This window comes from Equus caballus, chromosome 21 (assembly GCF_041296265.1).
Source record: "Equus caballus isolate H_3958 breed thoroughbred chromosome 21, TB-T2T, whole genome shotgun sequence".
Lineage (NCBI taxonomy): Eukaryota > Metazoa > Chordata > Mammalia > Perissodactyla > Equidae > Equus > Equus caballus.
This window is the reverse complement of record NC_091704.1, coordinates 49,956,569-49,969,365: the sequence shown is the minus strand read 5'-3', so window position 1 is coordinate 49,969,365 and position 12,797 is coordinate 49,956,569.

Below are 12,797 nucleotides of genomic sequence, written 5' to 3'. Positions count from 1 at the left end.
ATCTCGACTATTTGGTACTGGCATAAGGATATACATTTAGATTAATGGAATAGAATTGAGAGTCCAGAAATAAACTTTTACATTTATGGCCAATTTGTGTTTGACAAGATTGCCAAAACAATTCAATAGGGAAAGAACAGTCTTTTCAATAAAAAGTACTGATACAACAAGATATTCACATGCCAAACATGTAGTTCAATCACTTTCTCACACCATAGCTAAAATTAACTCAAAACTGGTCACTGAATGAAATGTAAGAGCTAAAATACAAAACTTTTACAAAAATTATAGGAATGTCTTTATGAACTTGAATTAGACAATGGTTTCTTAGACATGTTACCAAAAGCACAAGCAACCACAGAAAATAATATATAAATTTAACTTCATAAAACTTAAAAACTTTTGCTCTAAAGAACAACATCAAGAAAATGACAATATTTGCAAATGACATATCTGATAAGGGATGTATAGTAGACTACATAAAGAAGTATTACAACTCAACAACAGAAGACCACCAAATTTAAAAATAGGCAAAAGATCTTAACTGATATTGCAAAGTAGATACGCAGTAGACAAAAAACATGCAAAGATATTCACCATGATCAGCCATCATGGAAATGCAAATAAAACTCACAATGTGATACTACTTAATATCCACTAGGAGAACTAAAGTCAAAAGAACAGATCATAACACCTGTCTTTGAGGATCTTGAGAAAGTGATGGTGGCAACAAAAAATACTGTAGACTCTACGGGAAATACTTTGGCTGTTTCTCAAAATGTTAAACATAGCGTTACCATATAAACCCAGAAATTCCCCTCCTACGTATTTTTCATAGGTATACACCTATGAATAACAAAAACATATGTCCACCAAAACTTATATTCACATTTTCATAGCAGCATGGTTTATAATAGCCAAAAAGTGGAAACAATCCAAATGTCCACCAACTGGTTTGCAGGCAAATAAAATGTGGTATATCCATACAATAGAATATTATTTATTAATGAGAAGGAATTATGTTCTGATATATGCCACAAATAGAAGAACCTTGGAAAATTTATTCTAGGTTTAATAAGACATTCAGAAAATGCTACATATTGTAAGACTCCATTTATATAACATAATTAAATAAGCAGTCCACAAAAAAGGTTTGGAAACTAAACAATTCACTTCTAGATAACACTTGGGACAAAAAAATTCATGAGGAAAATAGAAAATATTTTAATTGAGTGAACATTAAAGCATAGTAGATCAAAACTTTTCAATACAACTGAAGCAGTCTTGAGAAGTGTGACTTTAATGGCTTATACTGGGAAAGAAAAGAGATATGAAAACAATGACTTAAACTTTTCCCTTAAGATGCTCAAAAAAGAAGTCCAAATTAAGCCCAAAGAAAGTAGAAGGACGCAAGTAGTGAAGGTAGGAGTTGAAATTAATAAAATTAGATAATTTTATCTATAATATTAAATAAAAATGAAAAATAGAAAAGGCAATGAAAACAGAAAAAAATCCATGACCTTAAGGTAGGTTTCATTAAATTGATTTCTATAATAGACTATTCATGGAATTGACAATATCTTCATTTGTCTTCTTCCATCTGTAATGCTTCACTTTCTCTTAAAGACTGACTTCATTAGGTCAGGATAACCCCCTTTTGACTAACACATAGTCAGCTTATTAGTAAACTAACCATAGCAGTGATATCCCATCATATTCACAGATTGCATCCACACTCAGGGGAAGCAGATTATACGTCAGTTACACCAGGGGGCAGGAATCTTGGGGGCATATCTTAGAATCTTCCTACCACAAGATTCAAATACAGATATTAATTACCATGATTAGCTTTTGTATCTGTTTGTGTGCTATTTCTATAATATACATTAATGAATTAAAAAGTTATTTCAAGTCTGCTTGAAGCATTAAAAAATTTGATACTGTTTTAGGGGTATACCCAATTTTGTTAAACATTTTAGTCTAGAAAACTCCTTCATCCTCGCTTCTTGTAGCTATTCCCAAAGGAAATCACTATTCTGATTTTTGACAATGTAAATTATTCCCCTCAGGCAATTTTGAAAATCAGTTCTGGAATTAGCCTTTCTCAATTTTATTTTTACATCTTTCTTTCATTTCAATTGTTCCAAAATTAACATCTCATTCTCCTCCTGCAAAGCATAACATCAACAACGACAACAACAAAAATACATCTTTCCTTAGAGAAGCTGAATAATTCTTAGATTTAGGAGGAGACTAATTTCATTTACCAGAGGGATATTATAACTATCTCCTCCAACACCATTCCTTACCCCAGTGACCATTTCATTAACTCTTTGCTATGTCAAATATATTCACAAATATTGAGAGTCCAGGTACCATGTGGAATGTCATTGTTTGTTTGTCTTCCTCCATTGATTGACAATCACTTTTCCGCTGATAGAGAAGTACTGACAGATAAATCTAATTTCTAATATTACTTCCATATTCACATATTTGATGATAAGCTTATCTTGTAATAAATATTATTTGTTTTTGAGTTTCCACCTATCATTCAACATATTTTGACCTTTAATTCATATTTTCAGAGGAGTCAGTATTACTAAAGGTAGTGATTTTTAACACAGTTATCCACCCCATAATGACAGTTTGGTCATCGACCAACTGCATGTAGAATGGTGGTCCCATAAGATTAGCACCATATAGCCTAGGTGTGTAGTGGACTATACCATCTAGGTTTTTGTAAATACACTCTATGTTGTTTGTACAACCACAAAATCGCCTAACAACGAATTTCTCAGAACATATCCCAGTCATTAAGCGATGCATAACTGTATGCTCATTTGACTCCCATAAATCTAACTTCAACAATATACATGAGAAAGAGGCAGATGAAAGGAAGTAAGAGGATAAATATGAAAACCTGAAGAAGAGTGAGAAGCTGCAAAATAGGGAAAATAAGAAAGGACAAAGTCTATACTGCCTGAAAACTTTAGTTGTTATTGAGAGTTATTAACGGCATAGTAAATATTTTATGTATTGATTAATTCTTAACTACAATGAATATTGGGTTTTTTTGATGTTGAAGTATCTTTTTTTTTTTAAGGTTGGCACCTGGGCTAACAACTGTTGCCAACCTTTTTTTTTTTTTTTTTTTTTTTCTGCTTTATCTCCCCAAACCTCCCCTGTACACAGTTGTATATCTTAGTTGCAGGTGATTCTAGTTGTGGGATGTGGGACGCCGCCTCAACGTGACCTGACGAGCGGCGCCATGTCCGCTCCCAGGATCTGAACCCTGGGCGGCCGCAGCGGAGCACATGGACTTAACCACTTGGCCACGGGCCGACCCCAAATATATTTTTTTGTCTTCTTAAATATCCTGGTGATCCACTGAGTTTATCAGACCCCAACATTGACTTCACTATTCTTAAATCCAGGCTTCAAAAATTATAAATTAATCTATTAAAAATGCATCCTTTTGGCTTGTTGATGGTTATTTAGAAGGCTTTACAACATGAAATTGTATGTAAGCCTGAAAATAAATTTTTAATATATGAAGATGTCCAAATTTATTGCAGTACACAAAATTATATCACATATTTCCTCTTGTGCTCTGCCAAGATTTATAGTTTATGATTTTTAATTTGTTTTTCGTATTTATGATTTTTCATTCATTTCATTTTTTCTTTTTATTTGATTAGTTTTGTAGTCTTTCACTATTTTCTCCTTGATCTTTCTTTTTTTCAATATTCTCTATGTCATTATCACAAATTTTTATTTAGGTCTTGTAGTCTATTCGGCCATCCAAACACTAGAGCTTCTAATAGGATTGAATGAAGCCTCTATTTCAGCTACATCAGAGTTCAAACTCTCACTGTTTCCTTCACTCCTTTATGGAAGTTGTTACTAAGAGCACTGTCTGATAAATCTCCTCCAAATGTATCTCTGTCTCAAACTTGATTTCCAGAGGACCTCAATCTAACATAGTTTCTAATCCATCAGCTCCTTTTCTTTCCTATCCAACCTGTATTCCACAGATCGATGCTATTTCTGACAACCAACCCTGCACTCTCTACTTTGCACTTCACTGGCCCTCACTGACAACCATTAAGAAATATAAAATGGGTACAAAGAGATCTTGTCTTTGTGGCAAGAATGTACCTGCCTTCAACAGATGGGCCACTTGCAGCAGATAGAGGGCAGAGAAGTCATCCTGAGACCACTCTCTTGGCTTCATATACATGATTGTGTAAGAGACTTCTAATGGCTAAATTATTAAATCTAATGGCATGGAGGCAAAATGATGCAGAAGTAATGCCTGCATCCTGCCACGTCTCAAAAGTAACATGGTTAAGCACCAATTAGAGGGGTAATGCATTCACAAATTTAAAACATCAAAAATTTCTTCCTTTTTTTTTTAGGAAGATTAGCCCTGAGCTAACATCTGCTGTGGGACACCTGCCACAGCATGGCTTGCCAAGTGGTGCCATATCTTCAGCCGGGATCAGAACCAGCGAATCCCAGGCTGCCAAAGCGGAACTGCAAACTTAACGCTGCGCCACTGGGCTGGCCCCAAAACATCAAAAATTTAAAGACGTTTAGTTTAAACCGTGCTTGTGTCATTTTGAAACAGAGTAAAAGTTTACTAAGTATTATATTTAAACTCAGAGAATTTCTAAAGAATTCGCCTTCATATTTCCTCTTCTGAGTTACGTTTTGCACCTGGTCCCCATAGAGATCCTGAAATTTACACAGTTATATCACGATTGGTTTTTATTACCTCTACTATTATATCTAACTGATATATAAATAAGGAAAGGCATTTCTAAACAAGGCATTGTGGTAAAGTAACGTCAATGTATTTAATTAGGACGGGAGGGAAAGAGACCATCCACCCTCCAATGGAAATTCCTTCTGGAAATTTCCCCTAAATTCCAGGTCGCCATGCATCATACAATGGTCAAGATTATAAAAAGTAGGTACCGAAGTGTTGGAATATTTAAGCATAAGAAACTTGGAATTTTTAAGAAAATTCTGAGGCAGCTTTAGGGTAAATTACATGATTTGACTTAGTTGAGCATATCAGAAAGGGTTGCCCATGAGACGCATAAAATGAAGAAAGGAAAAGTTGCCAATATGAGTAAAGACTGTGTGTGCTTGTGTGAGTGTGTGTGTGTAGGGGGAGATACAATGGAGAGAAATAGTAAGATGACTTAATTGGAGGTTTGCATAGTTAAGAAATAAGCATGATTCTGAAAAGACTCATTCTTCCAGTTACAGAAAAGTCTTAGATGCCAAAGGGATTTAGTTTGAAAACGAAAGACACTACAAAATAATGGTATTTTTTGAAATGAATTAAAGCAGGCACACAAGCTCAGAGTAAAGCCAACTGAATGTACTGGGAGTAAGTGGACCTTATAGAAGGAATGGAAGCCTTCAAGCCTGGGGAGAGGGCAGCCTGGGCATAATGTACTGACGCAAGAGAAAAGTAGGGAAAGAAGAAGCACAAGAACAATATAGCTTTTTTTTTAATGACTATTAAATTTGTGCGGTTGGGAGAAAATTAAAGCATAAACATTTTGAAAGTAGCTTTGAATACATAGCTAGAGAAGCAAAAAAGTTAGAGCACTGGTTGTAAATATGAGGGTTGTCATCACGAAGGTGATGGTTGAAGGCATAAAAGTAGACGAGCAATTTGGGAGAAGTATTCAATGAGAAGAATGGTGCCTTGAGATCAGACTAGTCTTTGGACAATACTCTCAGGAAAAGAGTCACACATTACTCAACAGAAACTTGCTTACCTGTGAGAAACCTCTGCCATAGCAAAATGCCCCAAGAGTCTGCACTAAAGAAAATAAATGGTTTGAACACTTTTACTGCTTGCCTGCCATCTGTTATTAATTGCACTGACTGAGTGAGTGACGATTTGCACAGCAGCTATAAAGTGAACTAAATTTCGGGAATAAAAAATATATGGCGTTCACTGAGTCAAAAATAAAGTTGACAATTAAATGAAATACATAGAATGGCATTCATTTTAAATTGCACTTTAACTGTTGGGGTTGAAAATAGTTTTCATACTTGCACCAAAATTCATTCACTATATTTATAAAACAAGAGAACGTAACTAGAGAGACATAATTCGAACATTGCAGAGTCTGGAAACTTTCTATTTGATAATTTCTAGAACTTCTTGATTGAGGATATGTATCAGAATATAGATATGAAAATATTTTTATTTTATTTTTCTTCTTATTCAATAAATAGTATTGGTGCCTTTTTAATTGAAAAATTTAGAAGATTTACTAATTATTAAAAAAATATTTAATGATCACCAACTATTAAAACTGTAATCACTATAATCATGACTAAATCAGTTTATGTAATAAATCTATTAGCAGACTTTGCAGGTTCAGTTATATACAAGGTAAATAAGGAAAATAAAAAGAAATTTGATCAATTTGTTATCTCTGAAAAACACCAATAACTTATCTTACTATTAATGAAAAAATGAGTGTTATTGCATCATTGTATAAAGATTTTGAAAACATTCTCATAAGTGCACATGGAAATTCACTCTGCCACTATTTCAAATAGGCAAGTAGGAAAATGGTGAAGAATCATTTACATAATGGACAAATGTAAATTCATTCTAGTTGTAGAGAGAAGCTCCCTGCTGTTTTGATTATCTTATGCTTTCCTGCTGCTACATGAGCGCACACAAAACTGAAAAAAAAAATTAGCATTGTGCAGTTATGACTTTGGAGCAAAGAAACGGCAGTGCAGTGTTCCATTGATCTCTTCACCCCTAAAATCTCAGCTCATGAATTACCCCTGCTACAGATATTTGACACAAAATCATCTGCTTGAAAGATAAACTATATGGAATGGCATATATGAGAATCCAGCTTTAACTGCTAACTTTACAGAATTTAAGATAAAGGAAATTACATTTTATTGTGGTTGCTCATGACTGTTTGTTCAATGAGTTGTCACAGAATTCAATTTCCACACTACCCATTTTCTGTGTAACGGATTGATTCCTTTGTTTCACTTATGGTGAAGTGATATTTCTACAGTCTTCTTAACTTATTATGAAAAGCATTTCCTAAATCACCACTCCTATGGAGGATGAAACTTAGCTGTTTACATAATGGTACTTGTTCAGTTTTAATCAGTCATAAGTGAGTGACTTTGCAATGTGTTGACAGTATGAGAAATATATTTCTAGTGATATTTATTTCACGTCACAATTATGTCTCATATAAATAAAATGGGAACTAATCTTAATAAAAGTTAGGAAATAAATACAGATATAACATTGATAACCGAAAGAAACTTGGTGTTCTAGAATTACTCAGTCAACTAATATGTAAATCAAATGCTAAATCTCCTCCTCCTCCTATTCTGTGACCGGAGAGCGGACTAGCATAGGGGTTAGGAGCCAAGTCTACCTACTCTGACATCCTGTCACTTTCATTTATAAGTTTGATCTTTGGCAAGTTTCCTAATTTTTTGGTGACTCAAAGTCCTTACAGAAAACAGAGGGAACAATAGCTCTTATCTCATATATTGTAGTGATAATTCTATGATAATCCAGATAAAGCACTTTGACAATACCTGGATCAGAAAAAGTGTCCATTAATGTTGGCAATCATTTTCATTGTTTATGTTATTACAACTACCACTATTGCTGTGAATAGATAAATACGTAAAATATATTATAGATATATTTTTTTTAATTTCCAAGGAAGTTCTATTCTTGCTCAGAAATTGTTTCCAACTCAATCTGAAATCACCAAAATTGAGACCTATTGTTTGCAACTGCTGACATCCTACCCCTATTGTAGAAAAGTGTCTTTTGCTTTACTCTCCAAATTGTCAATGACAACTTCGATTGTGTGAGCGAACAATTATTTAAGATTTGGGCATGAGGAGGAAAATCATAACCAAATACAAAACTGCAAATGACTGCACTGTGGAATCTCCGGCATCATTATTTTCCTCAGTCTCCCCATGGAACCCAATTATCACCCTGTGGCTCATCACAGCCCTTTTGCTTCCACATCTTTTTTTTTTTCTTGTTCCAAGATTTTACTCCCATGATAAATTCTATAAGTTGCCTAAGACTTACTCATATGCATTTCAATATAAAGATGATCTTACTTTAATTAAATGAATTTAAAGTATTCTTTGCATAGTTCAGCCTCCATACTGTACAGAACTGAGTAAATTTGAATTTTTGTATTCGTGTCCTTTATTAGTAGCAACTGGTTTCCTTGAGATAAACCCAATTCATGATGGGCATCTCAGGGTTCATGATAAGTGGCTGCCCCATGTTAAAGCACTTCATTTCTAATAAGGCTCGGTAGCAAGAAGAAGTGATTTCTCATAAGGAAAATTATAGTAGAAAATTATAGTAGAAACTGTCATAGCTTTGTCCCCAAATTCCAAAGCTCTGTTCTGTGAATCATTTATACCAGCCTGCAAAATGTTCCCTACAGCATTCCTGTCTGCCACAAACACTTAAAGTAAAATTGGATCTGTTGGGTCCTACGGCACGAGTGGCAGAGCAGCTTTCTTAGCAGATGGACTTTTTGCAGAGACTTATTCTTGGTCCCAGTCAAAACCAGCAGTTTTTCAGAATACTTAGTAAATTGGCAAGAGTAACACAGGCAAAAGAGATATGCGCGGCATCCAAAATCTAAAGAGGTCCATAGAATGTTATAACTTCTTTTAACAGCAGGAGGGGCCAGAGGCAGCAACTTGTCCTTCAACTTGGAAGGGATATTTCAACAAACCCCCTCAGGTGGACCTCCTAGAAATTTCACCAAGGTGGCAGGCCTCTAAATTTTGTAGGACGTGTTTGTCAAGCTCTGGCATGCATGTGTCTTACAGCAGTGTCTAGAGTTGCTGCTATTTCCTGTTCACCAGATTCAAAATCATTACATCATAAATATAATGGATAAACATGACATCTTTTTGAATTAAGAGGTGTTTCAGGTCATTACAGATTAGACTATGATAGAAAGCTTAACAGCTGATATGACACTGTGCTAGAACAGTACAGATGTATTTCTGGCCCTGCCAGATGAAAGCAAACTACTTCTTATACTCTTTGCTAACAAGTATAGAGAAAAAGAGTATTTTCCATATCTATTGCTGCCTGTAAGTTACCAGCTTATATAACGATTTGCTCCAGCATTGAAACTACATCTGGATCAGGAGATGCAATTGGAGTCTGTGCATGACTATATTTTCCACAATCCAATTTTATAATTGTCATCCACATTTACCTATAGACAAAATAGGTTAAGTTGAACTAGCTGTGGTAGTAATCAACTCCAGCATATTAAATAAATAATTTTATTGAGGTCATATTGGTTTATAACTGTGTAATTTCAGGTGTACATTATTATCTAGCAGTTTCTGTGTAGACAGCATTGTGTTCACTACCAATAGTCTAGTTTTTATCTGTCACCATACATATGTGCCTTTTACCCCTTTTGCCCACCCCCTGAGCCCCTTCTCCTCTGATAACTACTAATCTGTTCTCTTTATCCATATGTTTATCTTCCACATACGGGTGAAATCATACGGTGTTTTTCTGTCTCTATCTGGCATATTTTCCTTAACATCATACCCTCAAGGTCAATCTCTGTTGTTGCAAATGGCATGATTTTGCCTTTTTATGGCTGGGTAGTATTCTGTTATGTATATATATACACAAATACTCCAACTTCTTTTTCCATTCATCAGCTGATGGGCACTTGGATCACTTCCATATCTTGGTTATTGTGAATAATGCTGCAATGAATATAGGGGTGCATAAATCTCTTTGCATTGTTGATTCCATGTTCTTTAGATAAATACCCAGTAGTGGGATAGCTGGATCATATGATAATTCTATTTTTAATTTTTTGAGAAATCTCCATACTGTTTTCCATAGTGGCTGCACCAGTTTGCATTCCCACCAGCAGTGTATGGAGGGTTTCTTTTCTGCCACAATCTCTCAAACATTTGTCATTTTTTGTCTTTGTTATTATAGCCATTTTAACAGGTGTAAGGTGATATCTTAGCGTAGTTTTGATTTACATTTCCCGGATGATCAGTGATGATGAGCATCTTTTCATGTGCCTATTGGCCATCCATATATCTTCTTTGGAGAAATGCCTGCTCAAATCCCCTGTCCATTTCTTGATCGGGCTGTTTGATTTTTTGTTGTTGAGTTGGGGGCTTTTTTTTTTAACCATAAAATTGTCCTTTCCATGGATCAGGGATTCATTGGGGAATTTGGATCAGTTGCTGATTATGTGTGATTCAATTATGTATTTTGGAAGGCAGAAGATAGTCACAGGGTGGATTTAGGTGCCCACTGGGTCTCCTCTGAGATAGACACACTCCGTTGATTATCTGATCTTCACAAACCTCTATTCTGACTACTGCATCACAGCATTATTGTAATCTCCAGGAATTAGTGAGAGGTCAGAGCCAGTGTCAAAAGTCCTTGAAAAGTCTGATGATGTCACCTGCACCAGTTCACAGTGACCATGGTAAATATTTAGAGATCTTTGGAGGAAAGCTAGGAAGAATATTTACAGCATCGATTTTGCCTATGGATCTAGGTCTTTCCTCAGAGGAGCCAGTCTTCTGGTTAAAATGACTCTGATACTGTACATTGGTTGAAGAGTGGCTATGACTGTATCACGATCTAAAGCACATACCGCTCAACACTCTGGGAATTTTTATTTATACAAATTTAATACACCTCTCATCTATTTTAATTCTAGGGACATGATTATCAACTATTCAACACCAAAAATCTTTGTAGCACAGACTGTTCTATTTAAACATTTGCTCTAACCAGGAAAGACTAATTCTTGAAGAAAAATACCTTCGCCATTTTCTGTTTCTTTCTCCTTTGTTTCCCTCCCTTCCTTCCTTCCTTCCTTTCTTCTTTCTTTCTACAAAATTTACTATAAACAAGAAAAATAAAACATGACAGAAAGAATGTAGCTTCTATCTTGGGAGCCATTTTCAAATCTCTCTCAGTTGGGTTTTGAGATTACCCTCCATCATTACTGATACCCATCTCTAGAATCAGCTTCCACAGTGTTACTCTGCTATTTGCTCCTTGACTGGCAAGTAAAGTGGTCTCTCAAATTCTTTCTGCTATTTTCCTCATTAGATTTATATCATTTGGAACCATTTGCTATATATCTTCAAGTGAATCCTGGAAAAAAATCATATTAATACTTCATGGTTACTTTTTAATCATCTGAAAAGCAGATCTGAACTTAGACTTTTTTTTTTTTTTAATCTAGAAACTTCATTGGAGCATAGGCTTCAATGTGGGGGGTTCTTCACAAATATTATGACTACAATAATTAAATGCCCTTAGTAGAATGACAGACTTTATTTAGAAGTTCAGTGTCATCATCCAAGAATGGGATGCTCATCCAAGGACACCATCCAAGGCAGGAAAGACACAATTAATTAAACATCATTTATAGAGCATCCCTGAAAAAAGAGCATCTTCACTTTTGAAGTTTTTATGGCTGGTACAATGAAGTAATCAACCACATGTCCATGTGCAACTTTTTCTCCTCTAGAATTTTTTTCTTTTATTAAATTTTTACTGAGGATAGTATTTTTACTATATGTTTTAGGTCATATCATTCTATTCAAACACTGCAATGAATTCCCATTAGAACTGGAATCCTATTTGAATTCTAATATAGAATAGATTTTTAACATGGCTTACAAGGCCCAATCTGACCTGGCTTACTTCTCTATTCTCTCGTTCATTTTACCTTTTCTCACAGTGATTGGTCTTTTCTTTTCTCTTTTGAGAGAGATTAGCCCTTAGTTAACATCTGCCACCAATCCTCCTCTTTTTTTGCTGAGGAAGATTGGCCCTGAGCTAACATCTGTGCCCATCTTCCTTCATTTTTTTATTTGTGGGATGCCTGCCACAGCATGGCTTGATATGCGGTGTGTAGGTCCACACCTGAGATCCAAACCGGTGAACACTGGGCCACCAAAGCAGAATGTGTGAACTTACCCGCTGCACTGCTGGGCTGGCCCCATGATTGGACTTTTTATTGTTCCATTTTAAAGGTATGTTTTCTCCTTTCTTCTGATGGAATAGTCTGTCTGATGACCTTCCTAAGGCTGTCTCCTTCATTTACGTATCTGCTCAATTTCACCTTTTCAGTGTTTTTATTATTATTGTTGTAGTGAGGACACAACATGAAGTCTACCCACTTAAATTTTTAAGTGTGCAATACAGTGTTGTTAATATAGGCAATATGTTGTACATTAGATCTCTAGAACTTATTCATTTTGCATAACTGAAACTATTCAGGTTTAAAAAAGAAGGATGTCTTGCCACATGTGTCAACATGAATGAATCTGGAGGACATTATGGTAAGTGGAATAGGCCAGTCACAGAGGGGCAAATACTGCATGATTCCACTTATATAAGGTATACAAAATAGTCAAACTCATAGAAGTAGAAAGCAGAATTGAGGTTGTCAAAGACCAGGGGTTGGGGGAAAGAGAGAATTGGTCAGTGAGATTTTCTTGATCATTGAACTCTTGCTCCTCTATCAAGCTCTGGAATATGTTCTGTTTCTTTGTTGACATTTATGCTTATCTAAGATAATTCTGTTTATTTTATTTTTGCACATGTTTTTCTAGCCTGTTTCCATTGGCCACATAATACAAAATTCAAAATTGCTTTTGAATTCCAGATATTTGAGAATTTGTATTTTTATAATTTTTATTAATAGTAGAAT